This window comes from Lichenostomus cassidix, chromosome 1, assembly GCF_008360975.1.
Source record: "Lichenostomus cassidix isolate B80296 chromosome 1, HeHo_3.0, whole genome shotgun sequence".
NCBI lineage: Eukaryota > Metazoa > Chordata > Aves > Passeriformes > Meliphagidae > Lichenostomus > Lichenostomus cassidix.
In genome coordinates this window covers 58,701,562-58,721,783 of record NC_139479.1, presented here as the reverse complement: position 1 = coordinate 58,721,783, position 20,222 = coordinate 58,701,562, and the positions used below count along the sequence as shown (strand labels likewise).

Below are 20,222 nucleotides of genomic sequence, written 5' to 3'. Positions count from 1 at the left end.
CTGATGGTTTTTGTTTTGGTTTTTTTGTTGTTGTTGTTTTTTTTTCACCATTCTGGAGAAGAATCCCTTTTTTGGGGTTACTTGTTTCATCTGCCAGAAAAATATTACTTGCCATCTCCAGATAAGCAGGGAGGAAATGACAATTGTATGTGGATTCTGACTGGAACATGATCAGAGCCTGGGTGGCTTAAAACCAGATGTCTCCATGCTTTTGCTCTGGAGAGCCACCACAATCAAATTTTCCTGTCTTTATTACAAAATGTATCTTGAATGTTCATTTATATGCCTGAAGAATAGAGGATAGAGCTGGGAATGAAAGAAAAAATGATAAAACAAATTAGAATGGGAAGGGAGTAGAAAAAGGCAATCCAAACTAGCTTTGTCCTTTTAACTGTAAGGATATGAGCCAGGAAAATGAGACACAGAAGAAATTGAGTAGTCCCACTGGTAAAATTGCAATTATTTAATCTCCTATTTAATAAGTGGGAGCTAGATCAGCCCTTGCAGAAGAATGTTGAGTTTAATTCATTACCCATAGTGAGAAATTTATGTCTCTCTCATCCAGTTTAGTGTGTGTAAATTTGTTTACTGAAGGATATTTTTGTGTCCTTTTTAAGAACAAATGTTACCTTTTGCTAAATTTAAGAAAAACAGACTCAAATCTGAACATTGCTATCAAATAACATTGAAGACCAGTCATTTGTAATTACATCACAAATTTCTTTCCCCTTGTCTCCCGAACATTGTGTTAGTGTGATGTAGTTCTGAGGAGATTAAGAGCATAAAGTGTGGACAAGCAGCTTTTTTACCTAATTAATTATCAGATTTTCTAAGTGAATGGTAGCCATCAGTGAAGCACCAGCTGGATATGACCAAGGGTTCAATCTGAAGATCTTCCAGTTCCTTTTAGACAGTCTGGACTTACTTTGCTGTGCTTTACAAATTAGGAGGAAGGTACAGAAAGCCCTGAGCAAATCTGTGGAGAGTCAGGAGTGCTTGTTAGCTTGGGTTTGGTGCCAGTCATTAGACCCAAGTGGAAAGTAATGGGGAAAATGAGGCAATAAGGCCCCATCAGAGATGTGGAGAAAAAGGTTATATGAATTAGCAGCCTGCTACCAGCTCTGTTTTATCTCAGTAGTGACGTTAGTTCTTTTTTTTCCCAGAGGATTTCAACTCTTTTTACTTTCAGTGTTTAATAAAAGTGAAAGTAAAGGGATGACAGGGAGCTATTTTTTTGGGTCTTTTCTTGCACAGCTAGCAGAAGCATATTTCTGCTCTGCTCAGAGTCAGAGAGATGGTGTGGATGAACAGGTGTTCAAGGTGAGGTTGGGTGGGGCTTTGAGTGACCTGATCTAGTGCAAGATACCACTATCCATGGTGAAGAGGGTGGACTAGATGATCTTTGAAGGTCCCTTCCAACTCAAACTATTCTATCATTCTCTGATGTTGATGGCATGTCAGAGAGGAGCTTTTTAACAAAACAAGAGGACAGTGGTCCAGTGGAGAAGGACTTGGGGGTTCTTGTGGATGAAAAGCTGGACATGAGCCAACAAGTTTGTGCTTGCAGCCCAGAAGGCTGATCACATCCTGGGCTGCAGCAAAAACAGCATGGCCAGCAGGTTGAGAGAGGTGATTCTCCCCCTCTGGGAGATCCCAGCTGGAGTACTGTATCCAGCTCTGGGGTTCTCAGCAAAAAAAGGACAATGACCGATGAGGAGCAGCTGCAGAGGAGGGCCATGAAGATGATCAGATGGCTGGAGCTCCTCTCCTACAAAGTCAGGCTGAGAGAACCTGGAAAAGAGAAGGCTCCAAGGAGACCTTATAGTGACTTAGAGAAAGGAGGGAGAGAGTCTTTTTATACTGTCAGATAGTGACAAGAGGCCATGGCTTTAAACTGAAAATGGGCCAACACAACTGCTAAATGATTATATGCTGTTTTCTCCATTCCTCTGTTTTGTTTTGTCTATGTAGATTAACAGCTTTTTGCTGCATTAACTCTGACCTGCAGATCCCCAGATCCGATCTTCAGCTTGTTCCGTTCTGCCTATAAACACAAATTGTTCCCTGGGCATTTTACCTGTTGATTTGTACCCAAAGCAGGGTGCTCTCTCCTCCATTTTCTCCCTATATGGTATCCAGCTGGCATTTCAACACAAAAGTGCAAATCTGAATTTTCTGATGATGCAGGTAGCATTTTTCCTGTTTGCTATGTGGTGAATTTTCCATGTATTGTATAATTTTGTTCCATAAATCGTGTACCTCTAGATCTGACTTCTGCCAGAATGGTGCAAAAATAATATACTTGGGTAGCTTTGAAAACATTAAGTGGATAATGTCATATACTTGCCTAGAAAGGGGAAAATTAGTATATTTTAGTATATTAAGGAAAATTAGTATATTTTCAGAAAGTGAGTAGAAACAATGTACCTAACACTGTTACAATCACCTGGAGCCACAGCACCTAGATTATTTAGGATCTTCTGGGGAAGCAGCAGCCTGCTGTATGCAAGTAAGGATTAGAATAAAAGAATTAAAGTATGCTTGTTTAGGATAGGGGAGTTCATTTTCTCATAAGAGAGAGTAGCAGGGAGTAAGCTGCTTCTAGCTTATGCAAAGCAGCAAGGGATCATATAAGAAAAACAACAGGCCTGAGGATGAGGGCAATTTATGAAAAAAAATAAAAACAAAAAAGTAATTTTCTTACTCTTTCTCCTTCCTCAGAAAGATCATTGACCACTGTCTTAAAAAAAGGTTGTTTTAATTGCTGTTACTCTGAATATTAAAATTGAATTAATTTGATGTTACTCTTCAATTACTCACACAGGAAGATTTCTGTGGTCTCAGTCACAAGTGGTATATTTTTGTCTGTTACGCAAAGCTGGAAAACATTTCTAATGAGTCTTGCTAAAAATGGGGAGCATTAAAAGGAAAAGTTCAAGAAATAAAATTAGTTACAGAGAAGCAATGGATGAAACACTCTGAATTTAAGCTACCATCCTAGAATGTGAGGACTCCCTCAACTTAGGTATCTGTTTCTTGATGGTGGAGGGAGTTGAAATCACTCAGTTCTGATGGGGTGTTTTTCAGAGCACACATATCTTTAAAGCTGATGGGCCCTCAATAAATGCAGGACAAAATGGATTATAAAGTTAAACATATATATTAAAATGCTAAAGAGACAATATTAGACTGAAATAATAAACATAAGTGCATATATAGTACTTTGAATGTAGCATTGAGAATACTAAGTCTTTATGATCGGTTGTTTGGGGAGAATATTGAGCTGCTTCCATTAATAACAGAATGACCTCTGTTAGTAGAAAGCAGGATGAAAATCATGTGTGAAACCGTGCCTGCCATAATGTCTTCTTGTTCTCTAAGCTTTTGGTTCCCAGTTGTGATTTTTGGGCTCCCTAGACCAAGAATGAAGAAAGATGTTTCCTGGGAGGCTTTTAGAAAACACATCATAATAGCAGCAATTCTTTTTGGAACCAAACCTGCATGCCTGTTTAGGATATGTCCAGCTGTTGTACCTTTTTTATGGCTGCTGTACCTGTTTTATGGGGAAGTGACAATAGCAGAGGTGATGGTTTGGTTTCTTCCATAGGATCTCAATCCCACAGGATTTGCTGATAAGACTGCTTGCCTGGCTCAAGATGAGCAAAGAGATAGAATCTGTTGTTTGTGTGACTTGAAATGTAGCTGACAGATAAAAATGTTTGTCTTCCAGCAGCCAATTCCCCTTCCCAGCAGTGCTGAGCTCCTCGACACCCCTCCTTTTTATGACCTACAGTCTTTACTTTTTTTCTTCTCTTCTCCATGATTTATGTGTTCACCAATTGGTTAATGTAGCATGTATTTGGATAGGTAAGCCTGCTACTAAAAGTATTATTTCCTGAACAAGCAAGTAACCAGGTTACGTTTCTAGCTAACTGTCCTTTAATAGGCAGGTCTCTAACTGAGCGAGTCGTGATGGAAAATTGATTCATTCATATGAGCTTACTCTTTTTCACAATTTATTTTCTATCTTCTGCCTCTCCAAGTTACCACTTTTATCTTTCTCCATTAATTAGAGCAGCTGGAAGAACAGTAATAAACACACTTTCCTTTCCTTTGTGTTCACATCCTGAGCAGTGCAGAAATACCCTGTTGCATTCTTGTAAGCATCTAAAATATTCGTGGAACTTTAGCTCAACATTTTTCTAAAAATGATGTTGATCTGGATTTCCTTTAATTCCATGAATTTGGTGTGCATCCATGCAGGGAGTCAGCACAAGTGTGTGAGGTAGACAATGTGGCCTGCATAAGGCAGTGGGATTGAAAGGGTAAAAGAAATTGGAATAGAAGTAAACAATTTTTCATCTGATTGGAGCAATAGAAAAACTTGCAGCAACCACCCTGACATGTGCATATGTTGGATGCTCTTTGTGTTATTGTCTAAAACACAAATATGGATAAATAATTCCCTGGTACTTCTTTGAGATATCAACAGTAATTTCCTGTAGCATGGATGGCTTTCTGGAACCTCATGGCTTCTGCAACCTAACTCTCTGGTCTTTAAAAGAAAACTAATTAAAAAAAGGAAAAAGAAAGAAAGAGGCAGCTGCAGAAGTGCAGCTTTGGGTCCAGAGCTGTCTAGCTAAGGGCGGTGCCTGGCTGTTCTCCCTGAGGAGAGGGTTTGATGGGGAACATGATGATGCCTTCCCCTCTCCTCCCGCCCTGTATAAAGGCCAAACAATAACAGCAACAGTGACACCGCCGTGCTGTAACTTCCTCATGTATCTGTGCGCTGGGCTCTGCGTGTATCAAATACTTCGTCTGTGATTAATAGCATGCCATGCATAGAAACTTCTAAAAATCTCAGCTTCATTCTTGATTTTATACTGATAAATACAGACATTAAAAAATCCTCTGTAAACACTGTTTTGGGGTTTTTTCTTCTTCCCAGTATGTGTTTATTATTCATGAATGTGTTGCAACATCCAGAAATGTTACGAGTGACTCACAGAATGAGAAGAGGAAAAAAATACAGTTATAGCTTCTTAATGAGGATTCCTCAGCCAACTACAAAGTGTCCCAGTTAAGAAACCACTGTTTGACTATATAAAATTCACCCAGTCCTCAGTTTTATGTTCCTTCTGGATGTATTTACAACATAGTTTCACTTGGTATATATTTCTGTTCATTCATATATCTGATTTTTTTTTTCTTTCTTGTATAAGGCATTACAACATTCTGACATGAAAAGGAAAAACAACAGAACAACATGTTTACAAATGGTTCTGTATTTTGTGTTTGTGTGTGTAAGAAAGGAAAAGAGCAAAGGCTTAGTTTACCACTACTGGTGTAGTAACATTTCTAGTGGTTTCAGATTGAACTTGTAGTCTTGAAAAAATATCCTTGCAAAGCTTCCAAAGCAAATACAACCATCCTGTTAATGCAGCATAGCTCTCTGATGGAGTGTAATAGTAGGGGATCTGAAGCTTGTGGGATGATGTTGGGTGCTGTTCTACTTCAAGAATCAAAACTGACTTTCTTTCTGGAAAAATTGTCTCATGTTCTTGGAATAATCTAAACTTTTCTTTCATTCATATGTTTTTGAATTTTAGCAGTATTTATCAATTTTGCTTCATGCCTTGTACCCCCTCACCTTTGTATCTTTCTTGCACAATAGTGGGAAATCCGTATTTGCTTAAAAGCTTTGAGTGCAAATCTGTAGAGACAGATAGGCAACCTCATACTTGTCTTTCAAACCAGCTGTACACACAAGTGATCATTTCCTTTGTAAAGTTAAGGACCTAGCATAATCTTACTGCAGTCGGGATTGTATAGATTTGTATGTTATTAAAGTATATTTTAAGGAATTTTCTGGGCCGGTGCACATACTGTGTGAGCATTTGGAATAAAAACATTATATTGCTGTGCCCTTGCTGGTTCTCTTGGGATATCCAGTAATTATTACCGTACAAAAATGAGTTCATTTTGGCTTTGTTTGTTACAAGTATGTTGTAGTGAGGTGTTCCAGATATAAAATAGTGTTGCCTTTACAATGCAAGGCTGTGCTTGGGCCTTAATTAGAGCTATACTATTTTCTGCCTTGTTTCAGAAACAGGTTGTGCCTTTTCAAACAGTAAGCTCTTCTAGATTTAAAAAAAAAAGTAAATCCAGATAGAATTACCTATTTGTTGGTATAAAATGCATTCCTCTCTCCATTTTCTTCTGAATAGTTGCCTTATTTGTTGTAGGGTGTGTGCTGGAACAGTGTCTGGAGATGGTATTCAAAGATGTAAGGAAAGTTGGCCTTTTTGGATCAGTTTAGTGACTCTGAATGAAGAACTGGTAATTACCAAATTATAAGTGAGTTGGATTTTAGGATGCAGGAGCTTTAACTGTCTGTCTGAGTATGCTAAGAGTGATAACATTAGGTGAGGCACAATGATTTCTTATTTTTCACCTAGGAAAACTTGGTAACATTACATGTATTTTGCAAATACTTACAGATCATGGTTTAACTCTTTTTGTTTCATGGTTTTTGTGGAGTCTAAAGCTCACTGAGAGAAGAAGTACGGCGTATAACTTTGCCCTGTCTTTATTTTCATTTCTTTGCGTGACTTGCCTTTGAGCTGTGAGTTTACAAGTGTGAGTTCTGTCACACCTACTGGCAGGGGTATTTATAGAATGTTAAATAACTTCCAGTGTGCTTTCCGAAACAAACTCTACAGAGGGAGGGCAGACCAAGAGCTAGCTCAGGTCAGAAAGTCCCTCAGCTCTGCCTGTAGCATTCCCCAGAAAATTGATTTTTTTTTTTTTTTTTTTTTTTTGGTGAGTGTTGTGCAATCATGTGAGCCTTAGGGTGAAAATTTACCTGAGTTCTGGCCCAGTGTAGTTACCATCCACAGAGGGAGGTCTGATGTCCTTTATTGGCAGTGCTCATCACAGTCTGAGCTGGTTCAAGAGCAGCCAGTGTTCCCTGTCCACCTCAGTCAGCTTTCTGCCACAGTAATGCATTTAATAGGATTGTGGAAGGCTTACCAGGTACCACATGGACCAGAACCAGTGCAAGGAGAGAATGGGAAGGGAAAAGTGTGGTCTGGGTTGGTGAAGAAGTGCCAGGGAGAAACTGGAGCCTGTAGTTTCTGGCTGAGAGTGAATCAGAGATTATCCTGTGTCAGAGCTGTATCTGCTACCTGGATTTTTGCAGTCTTTTCCTCCACAGCCTGCTTGTCAGTAGAAAGGAGAATACACCCAGATTTTAAACCATTCTCAGAAATATTGAGATGTATTACTTCTTAGCAGAGGCAAACCTATAACAAAAGGAGGAAGGAAGGAACTTGAAAAAGTGAGAAGGAGTGACTATATAAGTAGATTTTCCTAGAGGCTTGGCATTGCTGGGATGTGACCTAGGAATACCCTAGAGGTGATCCAAAAAGAATTTGTGCAAGGCTTTACAAGGTCAGGGGTTTGTAGCTGTGTGGGATGTTGCTGTGCTGCTGGCAAAGGCAGCATCTTTACCAAATCTGCCTTCAGTAGGAAACACTGGAGGCAAAGCTGGAAGCATAAAATGGATGATGTTAAAGCTGCCTGGTGCTTGGTTTTGAATCCACTTAGTTTCAGACACCTCTCTTGTCCTTCTGCTACCAAGGCATCATTTCTGGACACTTATGTGACCATAGACTTGAGAAACACTCCCTCATGTGTTTTGAAAGGTGACATTTACTATCTGAAAGATTCTGATTAAGGGTAGGATGGCCAGGATACCTTCCCTCTCAACTTCTGAAAAGTATGGTGGCCTTTTTATATGCACTTTGTTTACTACCGCCTTTCCTTTTCTACAATTCAGCTAAAGTTCAGAAGACCAGCACAGTGTGAAAGTAGACTGTTTTTTATTAAATTCATTGTGCTCTACTTTCCCAGGATGCACTAAAATATCACTGAACCATACCTTTAAATTGCAATTAAGATAGCTCCATGGGCTGCACTCCAGGTGTCATCCACATTTCTTCTCTGAGATGCTTTTTTATTGAAATCTCTGAAAATGCAAGTTTGTAGATGGCAAACGGTTGTCTTTAAAATATTACAAGTGCATTGTCTGAATTTGCGATTAAGTTGTTAAATAAAACAATGGTAAGAATTTTTCTATACCTAAAATCCTAGCAGAGGCTTCCTCTGGGCATAGGAGTAAGTTACTTTATAATCTCCTGATGCAATTTCTCCATGCATAAATATTTAGGTCATTATGCATCTAGCAGCATTAGAAACCCATAGCAGTGTCAGTCTGTGTTTTATGTGGCATCTACCCCTGTGGGAGGTGTCAGTCCACAAACCCAAAGTATCAGGACAGTAACACTGTGATAGATGTATATCATATTTACTACTAGTGTTTCCTGGTGTTGTACACAAAGAGAAAAGAAGGTGGAGGAGTTTGGATGTTAAGAGTTGGGTGAAAGCTGGTTCAACTGGTGTCCTTCCATACACAGTGCGATCTTGCGTATCCATTGCTCAAGTGTTCCTTCGGGCCATAATTGGGAATGGGATTGTTAGAATTTTTATTCCCCTTCCAGGGACACCTGAGATGAAATATTTGGCAAAGCTTGAGGTACTGGGCTCCTACAAAAACAAATACAAACCAGAAGTTTCTTAAATCAGATTTTTATTTAGTCTTGAGGCAGAGTTTGATGAAACCCCGAGTCTGTATGAGGTGATTGTATGAGCATGAGCAGGGTGATGGGATCTCCTCTTGCAAGAGTGGAAAGGAGTTACAGCAACTTGAGCTGCTTTAGGAATGGTACCACAGGGTATCATGTAAATGAGGGCTTGCTAGGGCTTCTCATGTGGTGAACTTGTGTATAATATAGCAGAAAAATAAAAACCTAAGAGCTTTTAGGTCTAAGGTTGCTGTTCCCTTTCCTTCAAGAAAACACTATTTTTTCCTCCCCAACCTCCATCCAAAAATGAAAGCTGAACACAATCACGAACCTTCCTTTTGGCTTGTATTTGTGAGACTAAAAGGTATGCCTTTCAGGTGGGGCAGTACACCTCCAGAGCACATCATTCTGGTCTGTCCTTGCATGGCTTCAGTTTCATGCTGTCCCTTGTGCAGGAGTGCTGCTTTGGTCTGCTCCTGTGCCTCCTGGCAGCCCATTCCATCCTGCCCTTGCAGACCAGTAGCTTTCCAAGCCAGTTGTGAAGGACGGTGGCAATTACCAAAGCAGGGTATGAAAAGAGAAGGGCTTGCACGGAGTCGTGCTTGAGGCCAGCAGAAGTGAGAGCCACATCCAGGTCTCTCCCATGCCAAGCCCGCTTAGCTGCACTGCTACCCTTGGAGCACATGCTTTGGCATGTGTTTCTCTGCGAGCTGGGGCCAACAGCAATGTGAAAATTGTATTATGCATTATTTATTTATTTATTTGTGCAGCCTTAACTTTTCTGCTGTTGGGCTCCACCCTCGGCCACGCTGTGCGGCTGCACAAATATTTGCTCTGGGAAACAGTGGGGGGAGTAGCTCCGTGTGAGGAATATAAGCTGGGATGCAGTGTAGGGGTAAAGCTGTTTAAATTGGCTTAAGCTATGCTGTTGGTCAGTGTCTAGCTATGTCTTTTGGGCAAATGGTGATCTAAGTTTCATGGAAGTATTCATCCCAGCAATGGGCAAGGTCACTACTTCTTCAAGCCAAAATTATAATTAGCAAGAAACTTGATACTGTTCAGGGATGAACATCCACCTGCATTCTCTCTTGCTAAATATGTTTACATTTTACATATGCTTTTTAAAAAAATACTGCTTCCAGATTTAGCTTAGAAACAGCAAAATGTTTGCATAGCTTGTGCTAATGCATCACTACAAAATTATTTTTCAATTTAGTTGATTGCCTGGATAAGACTGTGTTGTTTCTTTCCCCTCGAAAACATAACTGTAAGATTTTCTTTAATTATTAAAATGGTGCTCTCCCTGTGCCAATGCTACAGTTCCTTGTAACTGCTGTGCACCTGGGTCAGATTTCTTGCCTCCATGCCCCATGATTTGCAAAGGGTTATGCAGCACAAGAAACAAATGCTTTTAGATGTAAGGTTGGATTAGACTTAAATTGTTGGAGAGAAGGAATATACATACATCTGTTGTGAGAGGTGGAAAATACATAGTGACTAAAATAACAACACAGTGTTTTCTTCTCACAGACTTTTTTCAACTGAGAAATACAAATAAAGACATATTTTGATAAAGAACTGTAGTGAAAATACTTTAGTAGTGACTTAATTGATGCATTTAATCAGTAAGTCATAAAAAATGTACTGCTGCTTCTTTTTTCAGATCTTCCACTAAAGCAGGCTGCAAAAATAGGATGAAAAGTATATCTAATAAAATCATACATTGGGATGATTAACTGCCCTTTAAACAATAAACTGGGACCCAGTTTTGCTTTTAAGTGCCATGCAGGTGTCATAAAGGACTCAAACACTTGGAAGTAATACCAAAATTTTCTTCTTGGTAATTAAACATAACCAATAGTTGGAGATACGAATGTCCATAAAACTCTGAGTTTTGCTCAGCGCAAACTTGTGAGACTACTGTTTAATTGTTACTGGGAGCATTAATGACAGCTGTGCTGCTTTGGACTCTGCCTTTTTGGGAATTGGTGGAAAACCAGTGCACGTGCCAGCCTGCAAACAGAGCATATGCATACCCGTCCCACTGAAAGAAGGTGAAAGTAACTCTGTCCTCACCCTCTGTGCCACGTTTTTAAGACTGCACTTCTGTCAGGCCTTTCAGAGTGCCCTATGCAATCACAGAGCCCATCCCAAGCACCAACACTGCTGTGGGCTAGACGGCTTCCAGCGTGTTATTAGGCACAAGGGTTTGTTTAAAGAATATGAACAGCATATCAGAAATTTACCAGTAATCCCGGGAACCCTGGTTCTGGCACTGGCTGCCTGTCCATGCTCCATTGGATGCTGCAAAATTTCCCCAAGCATTTTGGGCCCTCCAAAGTTTTGCTTTTTTTCAGGGGTTAACCACTTTGGTGTGAACAAGATGATATTGTTTGAAAACATGACATGTTCCACAGAAACATGTTTGTTCATTTAATTTAGGATGAGAGAACATAGTCTTAAGCTGTGTCAGGGGAGGTTTAGGTTGGACATTAGGAAGAATTTAATCACAGAAGGGATGGTTCCACACTGGAATGGGCTGCCTAGGGAGGCGGCAGTCACCGTCCCTGGACGTGGCACTTGGTGCCACGGTCTAGTTGACGGGGTGTTTGGTCATGGGTCAGACACGATGATCTCAGAGGACTTTTCCAACCTAATTGACTCTGTGAATTATTACTCACGGAGGGGAGCGGGGTGGGATGTTTCGTAAGGATGGGAGGCGTGGGCGCGCCGTCTCGGGCAGCGGCGGGGAGCCGGGCGGGTGCGGGTGCGGGAGCGGGCGCCGGGCGGGACGGCGCGGGCCGGGCAGGGGCGCGCTCCGCACACGAGGAGACGAGCCGAGCCGAGCCGAGCCGAGCCCGGGCGGGTCGCGAGGCTGCCGCCGGCCTGTACCCCCCGCACCCCGCCGCCACCTGCGGGCCGGGCCCGGCCGAGCGCCGGCCGCCGCCCCGGGGCGTGTCGTGTCGTTCCGAGCCGAGCCGCCCGGCCCCGCGGTGAGTCACCGTCCGGGGCCCGGGCACCACTTCCCCCTCTCGACAGGAGCCATTTTAGCTGCACGACGCTGCGGGGAGGCCGGGGCGGCGCCGCGGGCCCCGCGGCCGGGCGGTACGTGCTGCCCGGGCAGCGAGAGCCGGGCGGGCGGGCGGGCGAGCGGGGGGGACGCGGCGCCCGGGGCTGCGGGCGGCGGCTGGCCCTGCCTCGACGTGCGGCCGCGCCCGGGGCAGCGCTCCGCATCCGTCGGGACAAACTGCGGGGAGGAGGGAACTTCTGGAAAAGCGCAGCGCCAGGGAAAAACCAAAATATAAATTGGGCCGTGAGTAAAGGGACGTTTCGGGGCAGCAGCGCGTTGAGGTGCCCGAAGCTGAGCCTGTTGCTGCGGGCAAAGGGCACCCCGGCCGTGCTCCTCTGAGCAGCGCGCTGCACAAGTGTGACAGCTGGCTTGTAGTTCTGCTGCGGTTTATACTTTGGTCGCCTTTTCAGCGTGCGGGGGTGCCAGGGAGGCTGCCGGTCTGAGCCCTCCAGCCGCCGCTCAGTGGACTGTAAAATACACCAAATTTATTTATTCTGAAGGTGCGTGTACCTGGACTCGGCTAGCATGGAGCAGAGCACGGTCCTGAGCGGTTCGGGCAAAGTGTTGGCTATCAGCGCTGCGGCTTTGAGCACCTTCGCTCCACTGCTGTTCGCCCGATGTGGTCCGTGGCGACTTTAAAATGGCAGATTTAAAATATAATTTCAAAGATAGATAATTTTCTGCGCCGGCGACCTTAAATTGAAGTTCCCTTTCTGCCGAAGCAGAGCCATTCGACGGTAGCCGCCACGGTGTCGTTTTAAAATAGGAGTTAAGTTGTTATGTGGGCTGGTACTCACCTTTTCCTGAAAATGATTAAGAAATGGAAGTTATGGTGATGGTGTACACGGCAGACCAATTACGAAATGAGCTTAATGGTAGTTGTAATGGGAGAAGAAAATCTTGGAGGTAATTGTGGTGCATCAAATTGCTTCATAAACTTTCAGTGGATGAAAACCACCTTGATTCTCCTAATTATGTACTTCTGAACTCTAGCACAGTATTTTGAAAAAGATTCAGTGTTTCCACCTTTTTTGAACAAAAATAGTCTTTAGAAGTTTTGTCTGCATATATAACTTTGGATCCTATATTTCAGTCTTTCACTTGAGAAATCAAATTTGATATCTTCTTACTGAAAATTAAATGACAGGGTATTTGAGCTGTTGTGCACAGGGGAATACTTTCGAAGTTCATTTACTGGATGGAGCCTGTATCTGAGAAGTATAATGGAGTCTTGCTTAGTAATGTGCTCAGTTGCAGAGGAGGGAGAGAGGGAGGCAACCATTAAGTAAATGGTCGTGTTTTGGGTGAGGCTCTCTCTTGTCTTCAGCCTTCCCAATGTTCACCCAGACCTTCCTTCTCCATCTTACAGTATGATGTGTTTCCACTATCTTTTCAATTTAAATTTTGCCTTTTTTTCTTTCTAAAAGCAACACGTTTTGCAAGGGTTTGGGAGTTTTATTCGGTGCATTGTTACATGTTGAAAAACAACAGAGAAAATGATGAAATTACAGAGGAACCACTCGGAAAAAATTGTTTTCAGTTAGTATTAGAAATTTTTTTCCTGAAAAATTCTTAAATGTATTTGCATCTTTCTTTTTATCATCATGACTTTTATTTTCAGATCATAGGGCTCTCTGCTTGGGGCTGGCAGAAAACGACCCTCCCTTTCCTTGTCTCTTTTCTCCCCTCCTTGCTTTTGCACCAGACTCTCTTGAGGCGTCCAGCCTTAAAAACCTCAGGTTTTAAGTTTTTCTTTTTAAGTCATCTCCCAAGCTGCAGCTGCTTATGTTGGGAAGAAGGCTTTTTGTGTACTAAGGGGTAAATGGTTGCTGCTTTTTCTTGATCAGGGCTTCACGGAGGAGCAGTTCCTCTTTGAAGGCAAAAGCTGCCATGTTCAGTCTGTCTTGCTGCTGTACAAGAACTTTGCCAGGGCTGCGGACGCATCTGTGATACAGTAGTGTTGCTTGGAAAAAGTGATTTGAAAGTCCTCCCAAGACTTACAGATGACAGCTTGGACAGATCTAGAAGGCAACGAAGTGGATTAGAAGGTACAGAGAAATGGTGTTAGTTTTTGTTGATCTGTATAGCTGAAGCCTATGTTTATCTCAAAAAAAAAAAAGTCCCCCTCCTCACCCCACAAGGCAGGGATCTTTTAGTTTGGATTGAGTTTGTGGTTGTTGAGAGATGAGCCATAGGAGTAGTGTCATTAGATGCCAGTTAGCTTGAACATTATTTCCAGATCCATGCTTTTACAGAAGTGTCGGTTTTCTAATGTGCTCTTTTCTCATCTGTTGAATATTAGAATTGTCAAGTCCATGATCTTGGTCCTCAAATGAGAAGAAGAAAAGAGGTAGACATCCAGATTTGAAGAATGTTGTTGACCTTGTGTAGCCTCATGTTTCAGGATTGCTGCAAATTCATACTTCAATTGTGTGTGTTACTTTTTGGACACTTCATGTATGAAAAAATCCGAATGGATCAGGTGTATTTCAGCACAGCCGTATTCAAGGGAGGGAACCGTGGCAGGACTGTGCTAAGTGAGCTGAGAGAAAAGAAAGAAAAATGGAGGATTTCCTCTGTGTTAGAGGAGAAGCTTTGATCTCCAAAGCAGCTTTCTCTTCTTGTAGGTGTTAGCAAAAATTTCTCAGCTTTTGCTTGCAGATTTTGTTGTTTTCACTGACAGTTTTGGTAACAGGCTGGAGTTTTGTTGGGTGTGTGAGAAGGAGCAAGGACTTTCCCCCACCACGGTGATTCAGCACAGGAGTGGCAGGAGGTGGAGTTCACCTTTCCAGCCTTGGTTACGATCTGCACCATAAGCCCTGAAACTTTGCTACATATGCCAGTGATTTATGGTGCTTATAATTTTAATGTCACTGATGTGTTTTAGAGATTATTTGCTTTCTTAAATCTTACCTAAGGGTTTCTTCACAGATAAAGTAGTTGACAGAGACTATATATACTGGAATTTTAAGTCTTTTGCTTATCAAAAGTCTGCAGCAGCCATGTGAAAGGCTCTAGACGTTTTCACTTTCCTGACCTGACCTGGCTAATCTGTGTAGAGGTAAAAACAATTCATTCTTCAATGTGAGCCTGTCCTGCGGCAAAGCTTCCCACTGTGTCAGTGTTTGTGCTGAGAGGATCCCATTGGATAGAGACCAAAGTTTATGCATTCTTACCTTGATGTGCTTTAGGCCTTACCTGCCAGCCACCTTCAGTGTTGAATCAGAGGGCTGGAGCTCAGGTTATTTATTTGTCCTTAAAGAGATCATTCCTCTTGTGTCATGTGTGAGTTTGTACTAGGTTCAAGCATGCTTCAATGTGAAACTGAGAGTAGTTTTGTTAGCATGGAGAGAACCTCCAATTCCTAAATTTGCATGTTCAAAGTATTTCTCTCTGTATTGGAGGAAAAGATATTATGGTTAGGATAATTTGTTAGGAATAGGAATGCTGAGTACATAGGTTGAAAACTGTGGGAAAGAGTTGCTTTGGGATGGATTGAATGTCACTGTCTTCTTCTATAATTAGACATTTTAGTCTATTCCTAGAACACCCTATATTTAACTCATCGTCAACATTTCTATGTGAATATACCAAATACATTTTTTGTTTTGAGGAGAGTGTTCTGCACTTCTTGAATGTTGCCGTTAGTATACTAACGGTCTCATCGCTTCACTTGTGAGCTCCTTCCGCATTTCCTTCACCTTCTTGCATGGTAGTGGTTTGACTTCTGAGGTGGGCTCAGTATAAATGTCATCCCACACAACACTTGCGTTTCTGAGTTGGAAGAAAGGGGTGAACTTAGGTGATTCAAATTGTTGTCTGCTCTTGAGAGAAAGAAACATTTTTATATATTGTGGCTTCATATACTGTTTTGTCATGCTGGATGTTCCTCCAGAGTTTCTTGTGTTTTTCATGAGATCCTTTGACAGAGTGAATAAAGCTGACAGGTTAGAAGAAAAATACCTCACTTTTCTGAGCTTTGTATCAAGAAATTTCTGCTGTTCTCCAGTTTTCAGCTATTTCGGTGTTTATTTAGTTTTAAGTTGCAGATAGGGAAAGAAGCAGCAAAATATGATTGTGAAACTACAGTTACAATTTGTGATACCCAGTGACCGCTGTCAGAAAATTAATGTTTAACTTGCCCTTCCAACCAGACTCAATTTCAAGTTAAAAGCAAGTTCACAAGGGCAATGTCAGTTTCCCCCTCTTTGTGCCTGCTACATGTGCTGCCCTACATAATTTTGGAGCTAACATGAATAGTTTCCCAAGGATGTGATGACATGGTTTGTTTTTAGTGGAGGCTGTCTTACCAACCAGAAGATGACCCTCTTAGGAAGAGCTTTCATGAAAACTGTGTCTTGAAGGCACCAGGGCTTGCACATTGTCTGCTGATGACAGAATTTGCCTGGCATTGTCCTCGGAGGTGGTGGTTACATTATCCACTCACATCCTCTTGATGTGTTTTCTGTTTTGTGCTGTCATTCCCCTGTCTCCAGAGCCTCTGTAAACTATTTACTCTCTGAAGCTATTCAAGCTTTGTCCCAATGCCTGTAAATTAGGCATGCAAACGAGAGCATTGGCTATCAAGAAAATAATTATGAAGCTTATGTGCTGTGGAGGGCAAAAGATGGCAAACTGCACACATTGCAAGAATTCACTTCTGTCTTGTGGTGCCTCCGAACCGGCGTGTTGAGAGCTATGTGAGCCCAGTAAAGTGCTCCAGGTACTCTTGGTGGGAGCTGTTGAGAGACCATCTTGTTCGTTTGAGTTTTTTTTTTTTAAGAGACCAACTTATGTTTATTTCAAAAAGAGAAAATAAGGAACTGTAGAGAGGAAGTGTCTATTTGGGGACTTTTTTTCTTTACGAAAGAAAGGTTGTTTAGACATATGAATGAAAATGAAACTTTCTGTGTTGAAAAACAGTCTAAAGTTTGCCGAGGACGGCTTGCAGCATTTTCAAAAGTGCTGGTACTCTTCCGTGAAAAAAGTGTGTTTCTTTAAGTATCAGTTAAAAGCAACAATGAAATAAGTTGCTTTTGAAGCAACTAAGTGAAACACAGTTTTAATTGGTCTGAAGGGGCTGTAATCTGAGCAACCTGATCTAGCTGAGGCTGTCCCTGCTCACTGTAGGGAGGGTGGACTAGATGACCTTTAAAGGTCCCTTCCAAAAGAAACTATTCTATGATTCTTACACAGAAACCATTAATTTAGACTACTTAAAAATGGACTGTGAAGGGATTTCTGGAGAAAAAAAAGAGCAAGAAAGTTACTTTTGGTAGAATGTTTTCCTATTTATGTGCTTCTGAAATAGATATATCTGATTATGAATGCTTGATGTAATGCAATGTTCTACCATTTGCTTTTAAAAAGCTAATTGTCTTTTAGTATAGTCATTCAAATGACATGTGTTACATGTTGTCTCAGTGGTACTGGACTAGAAATAATTCTCAACAGTAAGAGATGCTGGAAAACTCTTGCCAAACTACAAGATAAGAGTTTGGACTTGCAAATGTTTTTTTTTAAATAACAGGGATATTTGCAGAAAAGGCTTAATACCTTTGATGCCAAGTAGCTAGAAAAGTATATTTTGTGTCTAGATTCTGGTGTTTGTAATGTTTAAAGCTTCTCTTACAGGTGCCCCATGTTCAGGTGGACTTAGGAAATATTTTGTTAATTTGTACTTGCACAGTTCATAAACAGAAAAGCTGTGATGACATTTATTGATATACAATAACATGAAATCTGTGCATTTGAGGGGAGAGATGGTAGCAGTTAGTACTTGCAAATAGCTATCTGGGTAAAAATCCCATTGCCCCGAGAGAGAAAACCCAGAACCACTGATGCATGCATGCATGCTGCACAGATGCAACATGGCAGTCAAAAAAGGAAATAATAAAAAAATCAGTGGGAAGTTTGGTGGGCTCATTTTTGCTGCCTTACATGAGGATCTGTAGGTGGAGTGAAACCTCTACTGTGTGGAGAGAACGGTTTCTTTCTGACAGAGACTGTCTTGGGAGAACGTCTTACTGTCTGTCGTAAACAAGCCTGATATTTATTAACTAGATGGGAGAATAATGCTGGTGCCTTTATGCTGGCTCTGGTATTTTCACACACTACGCTTACAGAGCTTAGTTTCCCACTGAAGGTGCTTCAGCCTCACACCAGCTACTTTTTACTCATAAGTGAAGGCAGTGTGTGTTACCTCCCTGCTGGCTTGGTGGCACATCCCATTAAACTCACGCAGCAGTGGCTTACGTAGATGTGCCCTGGAGCACAGAAGGGAGGTTTGGGCTAAGCAAGTTTTGCTCTGATATTTAACCATCCTGAAGATGATGGGTTGTAAATCTTTAAACAGCTCATTTGGCATCTGCCCAGGCCCTTAGCTTGTCCTTAGGTAAGATTCAACAGCAAAGCTGTATTAATTGAGGTAAAGGTGCAGTTTAAACTCTAGACAGAATATGGGAACTTACACCAGACTAATTTAGTTTAAAATGTGCCTTTAGTGAAACAGTCAGGTGGACATGGTCATTTCTGGATGTTTCCTTGGCAGGAGCACTCATCCAGCTGCTTGAGGACTGCCATCCTCATTTTTTTCTTGCTGACAGCATAGGTTGCTTCCTAGTGCTTTATTGTCTTCCCCGCCTATCTGCAGTCCAAGCTGTTTGCAGGAGCAACCCTTTCCTTATCTGGTTCAGCCAAGATGAGCTAAGTTGGCAAGTCAGATGTCCATGCCACGGAAGTTGCTGGGCTGGTTGACTGAACCAGGTTAGGGATTGATTTCAGAGTGGTGGAGCTGTGGAGTTTGTAAGAGCTGGGGTTGAGCAGTAAGGGGAAGGACAAAGTAGCACAGTTGTCCTTGGAAAAGGACCATTTTTCAGGGCCAGTGCTTCAGCAAAGCGATACTTAGGATGGCTGACTAACTCTCTTCTACACGTCACATTAAAACTCTCTTAGAAACTTGTTTTCTAGTGAGTTATCTGATCACCACAGCTAGATGCTGCTGATTGAGAAGAAGAGTGTGTTAATTAATAAATTAAGTATTAAGAGTGTGTTAATTAATAAATTAAGTATTGCCCCATGTTATATAGTGGCATAAGTCTCATTGATGTAAAATGGGAGGAAAATGTGTTTGCTTGTTAGTTTGGGATCATGTGCAAATAAAAGCTTTCGGTGAAGGGCAGAAGCTTGGGCTTTTTTGTTCTTTTTCCTTCTGGGAGAAGAAGGGGAAGGAAACATAGGGATGAGAACTGCACTGCTGCAGTTTTGAAATAATGTTAACGTCTTGCTTTGTTTAAAAATATTCTAGTTATTCCTGTCTGCTAAATCAGGTTATTGAAATGAAATTATGACCTTTGCTCTGAGCCTGAAACAATCCAGAAGGAAAGCAGGTGTTTGGGAAGGTTAAACCTCTTACCTCAGCTGGGAAGTGTTCTGGTAGGGCTGAGGTTCTAAGGGTGCCATATTCTTGTTGAGACGAAAAATGTAAGAATGAGGAAGAATTTCAGAAGTTGATTATGGTCAGTTGCCAAGAGCAATGCTGTGATAAATTATTAACTCATTGCACTGTACTGCCTCGTAGTGCAAACAGAATAGCTGGTTATTGTGCTCTGCTTGGTAAGTCAACACTGTAAAAAATTCCTCAGTTATCTGGAAAATGTCTTCTTTGGGGTGTTTATTAAAGGGATATGGTAGAATTAAAAAGCATGTTCGCCTCTGTTGAAGCTGGTTAAAATCAGCTGGTTAAAATCAGCAGTAGAAATCCATGAAGGCAGTTTCTTTCTTTCTGTGTGGGGAGCTTGGTCAGAGGCTGTTGGTCAGCTCGGTTTCACTTTTGCTCCTCTCTTTTCACGGTGCTTTGGTGAGGTGTGGTCCCTCCTACTTCCCCAAAAAGCACACTGGAGCGAGGCACTTGGGCTGTTAGTTGCAGAGACATGAGGCAAGTTGAGTCATAGCTGTTCTGCTGGAAAAGCAGTGCTGTGGAGACCACTCCTCCAGTGTTAGCTATAACTGAGTCAGAAGAACAAATGCAGGGACATGCTGTTTGGAGCCTATGGGTGCCTTGCGGATGCCGTGCAACAGCAGTCTTGAGGAATAAATTTTCAATTTTTTAAGAATTGAAGTCATCCTGATTTTGGTTTTGCTTTTATAAATATACATGCCACAACATTTACCTTGGCATTTTTGCTTAAACTATACAGAGCTTGGAAGCTTAGATGATTTTAAGGTGCCTCAAAATAATTTATAAAAGAACAGCCCCCATCCCTTATATTAGCCCTATGCTTGTTACATTAAATTTCTAAGTTAATAATCTATAATTTGCATACTAGATATGACTAAGCATGTAAATATTGCTTTTTGTGTTTGTTATGCTTAGTGCTAGTACCAAAGTAATACACCATGAAAATAAATATGTATGAGAATGTTGAAATGTTTGCTGTAATAAAATCTGTCATTCTGTAGCAGGACACTGATGAACTTTCAGGGTTAAAAAGAACATTCAGCTTGAG

General features: G+C 41.6%; 1 protein-coding gene across 9 annotated transcripts in view; it reads left to right on the top strand.

Annotated features, from left to right (window-relative positions):
* Window positions 1-20,222, top strand: part of ELF1 (E74 like ETS transcription factor 1) — a 92,907-nt gene that overhangs the window by 15,803 nt on the left and 56,882 nt on the right. For 5 of the 9 annotated variants that reach the window (XM_085059039.1, XM_085059011.1, XM_085059030.1 and 2 more), the window contains exon 1: window positions 11,593-11,750. The exons of 2 other annotated variants lie outside the window; for them this stretch is intronic. The gene's annotated coding sequence lies outside the window, so the exon portion shown is untranslated. Of the gene's footprint in view, window positions 1-11,494; window positions 11,751-12,194; window positions 12,216-20,222 lie in introns of those variants that run through there. 2 more of the 9 variants (XM_085058992.1, XM_085059002.1) reach the window with 2 other exon arrangements.